Below are 6,312 nucleotides of genomic sequence, written 5' to 3' on the forward strand. Positions count from 1 at the left end.
CAATCTATGTGTGAATCTATCATGCACTGTTAGTATGCTTTGCACTTTAGTTTGTGTGGTTGTGAGAATTAGTTAGATGCCTCTCCGCCTCACTGTCATTGAGTCAATAGCAGCCTTATAGGCCATGGTAGTGCTGCCCCTGCGAGCTTCCGAAACTGTAACTCTTTACAGGAGTAGAAAGCTTCCTATTGTGATACTGTTACTATGTCAGTAGGGTTGCTGTGAGTCAGAAGTCAATTGATGGCAGTGTGTTTGTTTTTATTTTTTAAATGATACACAATAGGAAAAAAAGATACACAATAGGCAAGAAAAATGTAGCTATTATTATTAAAATACATATCCAAGGTTTATAAAACTCTGACTTTTATTTTTAAGTTTTTATTGTGAATTAGGTAAAGTTTTGCAGAGAAATCCGTTTTCTGTTCACTAATTCGCACATCTTTTCTTTCATGTCACCGACTGCAGTCCCACAAGCACTGATTCTACTCCCTGGGCTTCCTGATAATGCTCTTCCTTCTTTCCTAAACTTCGGAACCCTGTCCTTGGCCAATGCTGCCCCTTTGATCTCAAATAGTTGATTATTCTGAGGAGTGCTTGCCTCCCTAGAGTTAGGGTTTCCTTCCTATTCAATCTGTTGTTTGGCCGAACACTGAGCCATATGGGGTGAGTTCAATTACAGGCCTGAACGGTGACGGAGACCCGAAGTTTCTGGGATTCTACCAGGCTCCATCTGACAAGGAAGCCTGATCTTGTTAATGATTTTGAGTTTGCTGTATACCCCCTCCCCCTGCCTCCTGGACTTTCTAATATGACCCTTTTTGAAGTAGTTGGTAGTGGTAGATGGGCACCATCTAGTTCTTCTGATCTCAGAGTTATTGAGACCATAGTTTATGTGGTTCATTAGTCCATTGGACTAATTGCATTCATGGATCTTAGATTTTTTTCACTCTTCTTTGCTCTGGATGGGGAGAAAGCAGTATTAGAACCTCAGATGGCTGCCCATGAGTTTTTAAGACCCTTGTACCTACTCACCTATAAAATCCCTAGGAGTCAGAATTGACTTGATGGAAATAAGTGTGGTTTTTTTTGAGCTACTTGCCAAAAGGTGCCCTGGTGGTGTAATCAATTTGTGTTGGATTGGTAACTCAATGGTTAGTAGTTCAAAACCACCAGCTCCTCTGTGGGTCAAAGGTGAAGTTTTCTACTCCAGCAAGTTTTTATAGTCTTAGAATCTCATGGGGGCAGTTCTACTCTATCCTATGGCGTTGCTAGGAGTTAGAATTGACTTGATGGCAGTAAAGTTTGTTTTGTTTTTTGAAGTTTTTGTTACTTTGTACACTGTATGTTTGACCGTAAACCAACCAGGCATACTGCCATTGAGCCATCGCTGACTCATAGCAAGGGGGTTTCCGGGACTGTAACTGTTTGCATAGGTAAAAGGCCCAGTCTTTCTCCTGAGGAGGTGCTGGTGGTTTTGAACGGCTGACCATGCAGATCACAGCCCAATGTGTAACCACTGTACCACCAGGGCTCCTTGGTTTACGATAGTCATGGATATATTTGTAGTATAGGTAAACACATATGTAGAAATATTCTCTGTATATCCTGTATATCATAGCAATTCTATAGGACAGAGTAGAACTGCTCCTGTGAGTTTCTGAGACTGTCACTGTTTACGGGAGTAAAAATCCCCATCTTTCTCCTGACGAGAAGCTCGTGGTTTTGAACTACAGATCAGAGCCTAATGCATAATTGTAAAACTATGTGTAGAATAGTATCTAACTCTGTGAAAGTCTTTTTATGACTAATAGGAAGGGATTGATTAATGTTATCTTAATGGATTTTCATAGATAGAAATAGAAGAGCTAAAAACAAGACCTCCTGTTGTAAAAATTTCCTTCCAAACATGAAAATGTATTTTTGCTCAACAATAAGTGTAAAGTGATGATTTTGCCTTTTTATAAAAAACAAAAATACATCTATAATTAAAAACACCTTTCAATAGCCATATTAGGTCAGGATTCATAATCTCAGAAAACAGAACCACTATGAGGCTAATATTAATAGAAAGGAATTTGCTACAGGGTGCTAATAGATCCTGGCATTTCCAGGAAGACCAGAAAACCAAGGTTGGAAGCTATCCAGGAGGAGCAGAAAGCTCTGATCATCCCATGTAATAGGTCTTGTAGAAACACTGCTAGCCTGCTTGGTGCATAGGGACTGGGACTGTAGATTAGAACCATGGCCATCTTACCACAGAAGAACAACGCCTCAGCAGACATGCCAGCCCATCTACTGGTGTCTCTGCCCCTCACATGGTTCACATAGACCCTTAAGACCATATGTGATTCTTGGTAGAACCCAGAGTACATGCAGCACCCCAGGTACAAGAGGAAAGGTAGCTATGAAGGCCTCTATACTTTATAGTGTAGGAGAATGTTTTAGCTTGGGTAATCTGCAGAATGCAAAGCCTGAGATAAGGTCTTGAATGTGGGCTATTCCTTTGGGAATTACTCCCAGAGAATAGGGATGGGCAGAGCTTTGAGACAGATGATGGCTGTGTGAGGCTGGGTTTTCTAGAGAAACAAAACCAGTCACATTTATCTATGTATAATAAAGAGTTTTATATCAAGACAACATCTCAGCCCAGTCCAATTCAAGTTGATGAGTCCAAATGCTAGCTGATACCCTCTCCAGACATGTGCATCTCCAGACTGATGAACAGAAAGGTGAAGAGAAGGGGGAGCAGGGAGATCACAGGCCAGTGGTGCAGTCTCATGGATTCAGGGTCTGTGGGAACATGGCAGGGCATCACTCTCAGGGTCCGCAGGCCATGTGGAATGACCTCTGGAGGCAGACACAAATTCCCAAGCAAATAGGAAGGCAAAAGATAAGAGAGAGAAGTTCCCAGTCTCTTTTATAAAAAGGCCATACTCCCAAGGTCGCATCACCAGATTGATAGATTGAACTCTACCCCTACTTCCATACAGGTACCAATCCAGTTGGCATAAAATTTACCCATCACACTTAAATAATCCCGCCATCAATGAAAATAAAGGTTCAAGAGCTGTGAAAAATTCAGCATTGAAATAAATTTACCAGTGTCTTGGGAACTAACTACAAAAATTATACCTATGGTCATTTGACGTAGTGGTTATACATTATGCTGTCCTATAAGGTTGCTACGAGTTGTCATCTACTTGATGGCAGTGAGTTTTGAGTAGTTTGGAGATAGGAAGAGTACTTAAGGGAAAGACTCAATTATCTCAGGAGAAAGTATTGAGCCTGTGATAGGCAGGGACCACGAGAAAGCAAAAGAATGGGGCAGATAGGATCCAATTAGTGGCTTTTGACGACTGACTGGATATGGAGAAAACCAAACCAAACCAAATTGTCAAACATAACAACCACTAGACAGGGTAGAAGTGCCCCTGTGGGTATCAGAGATTATAACTCTTCATGGGAGTAGAAACTTCTCATTTTTCTCCTGCAGAGAAGCTTGTTGTTGGTAGCGCAGTACATCACCCACTAAGCCACCAGAACTCTCCTGGGATATGGAGAAGTAGGGAGGAAATTTGAGATGGTGCTGTCTTTCTAACAGTGGTCCCAGGAGATTGGCAACATCCTCCAGGGAGGACAAGGATGGTGGTGAAGACAAATATGGGGTGGGGATAGGAAGGGTGATGAGTTCATCATGCACATGCTGAGCGGGGTATGCCTGGGAGGATATCCAGTAGGTCTTGGGCGAGGAGAAAGGCTATGGCTAGAGATATAGATTTAAGAACCATAAAGAACCATATTTAAGAACCATAAGAACCATATTTAAGGGAAAGGATCTCTGGTTGTTGTCAGTGGTTAATATGTTTGGCAGCTAACCAGAAGGTCAACTGATTGAGTCTACTCAGAGGTGACTCTGAAGAAAGACCTGGATGTCTACTCCCCCAAATTAGCTTTTGAAAACCTTGTGGAGCACAGTTGGACTCTGATACAGATGGGATTGTCACGAGTCGGAATTGACAGGAATTGGTTTTCAATGAAAAGGACTTGGTACGGGAGATTGAGCATCCTCCCACCTTGTCAGACCAGACAGGTTTACCGTTCTCTCTTCTGTTCCTTGCAATAGGTCTCAGGCACATGGTCTACTTCCTCTCCTCTTGGGAACGGGCATGGCTGATTCTGGTTCCCTTGAGGTTCTGTTCTAGAATGAGAAGTTGTCTCCCAGCTCATTCTAATGCCTTTAGATACCTAAAGCCAAGTATCCAGATCTTAGTTACTTGTTTATTTTAAAGGCATCATAGTTACTCCTGCCTAATAGGTCGGGGACAATTAAATTTAACAAACCCAAGGGCGTTCGTGTATCTTCAGCAATTCTGTTGCTCTCCAGTGTGTGTGTGCGTGTCTGATTTCCTTACTGGGATAATACACTGAATCCTGTCCTCTGCTTTCATTCCTGTGGGAGAAAACATTAAAGCTGCTTTCTCTGGGCAGCACCCACCCTCTGGCGCGGGTCTAACCATCTGGACAAAAAGTTGCATGACTCTTTTGACCACGTGAGCACTTTCCAGGTTCAAGAAGCTTTAAACCCTGTGCCATGCACTTTGTTTCTGCCCTGTGTAGGACTAGGACCTTTGGAGTGGTATCACAGGAGCCAAGGGTCAAGGGGGCTTCAAGAAAGAACTGTGTCAAATACTGTGGAGAGGTCGATGAAGGTGAAAATTGAGAAGAATCTTAAAATAGGCAGCCACTGAGTACATGCTGGCCACTGAGGAAGTGACTTCAATAGAGTGATGGGGGTTGGTGTGCTAGTTTAGATTATATGACATTGTAATATAGCAAGATAATATTTTCAAGGGTAACCTAAATCAGGAAAAAGTTATCTGTTCCCAAGATTCTATTGATAGTAAACCTCTATTAAAAGAAAAAACATTAATTTCTGTAAACAAGATGAGCGTTCATCGTGTGTACAGCCAATGATAAGGAACGACCCAGACTGGATCATGACGCTATAAGGATAAGGAGCCAAAAGTAGAGGGCCAATGACAAGAGGAGGCCCCGACTAGCTGGACTGACGCAATGGCCACAACAATGAGTTCAAACAGAAGAACAATTGTGAGGATGGCACAGGCCCGGGCAGTGTTTTGTGCCTGGGGTAGCTATGAGTAAGAGCCTACTCCAGGGCTGGCATCAACAACAACAGCAGCAGCAACAACAACAAGAGGATCCAGGGGAACTCGGGAAGCATTTATCAGTAAACCAGTTGCCATCAAGTTGACTTCAACTTGTGCTAAGTCGTGTATGGCAGAGTAGACCCGTGCTCCGTTGGGTTTTCATGACTGATTTTTTCCGAAGCAGATCTCCAAGGTTTCCTTCAGAGACACTTCTGGGTGGATTCAAGTTCATACCACCCTGGGATTCCTGGATCTTTTTAAACAGTGCTTCAAGTAGAAAAGTATATGCACTGAACTGGTCTTGTTACTTCTACTGACATTTTCTGAAAGAAAAATGCTTATTTTCTTTAAGCAGGTATCTATGATGAAGCCTCTCTTTACTGTCATAAGTTTACATTGAAAATATATCACTATACATTGCATGCTGAAATACACAATTTCTCTTTAAGCCCACCCTGCCAATTCTCTCTCGACAAGTGCATGTTGGCTTTTATGTACCTCATTGGGAGACCACTGGATGCTTTTTTTAAATTTTAGAATTCCAATTGGCTCAAATGTTATTCATATGTCTCCCTACCCCCCCAAAATAAATCAAGTCTCCTTAAATAAGTAGTTAGAAATGCATTGAGCTAGTTAATAAGAAATGTCTAGCAATTCAATGTAGAATGATCTTGTGTATTAAAGACTAGAAGCTGTACCGGGAAGCAGGAGTAGCTGGACTGAAAAGACCAAGGATTATAGTTCAGAGGGAAGCTACTCCCAAGAAAGTGGAGTCTGTTCTAAGAATCAGCGTTGTGTACCGGTCCTAAGGTCTTCCAAAGCCCTTTCTCCTTCATTCTGCAGATTGTTTTTCTCCATTATTCCAGGTGGAAACTTTCTGAACACCAGCCTACTTTTCTTCTTGCTCCTAACCTTCTGTATATACTTTTCCTTCTGGAGGAATAGGAAGCCAAGAGAAATCAAACAACTGCATTGGGAGCTTAGGACTAGGCCCAATAAAGCTGGAAGGTATTGAAAATAATGCCCTAATGGAGAAGTTAGAGTAGAGAATATGCAGGGTTAAGGAAGAAGGATTAAGCGCCAATCACTGCCTTTTCTTCATGAGTTATAAGCAACCATTTATGGGATTTCACATTGCTCTGAA

This window comes from Echinops telfairi, unplaced genomic scaffold (assembly GCF_000313985.2).
Source record: "Echinops telfairi isolate 266 unplaced genomic scaffold, ASM31398v2 ScPeMD7_18;HRSCAF=68, whole genome shotgun sequence".
Lineage (NCBI taxonomy): Eukaryota > Metazoa > Chordata > Mammalia > Afrosoricida > Tenrecidae > Echinops > Echinops telfairi.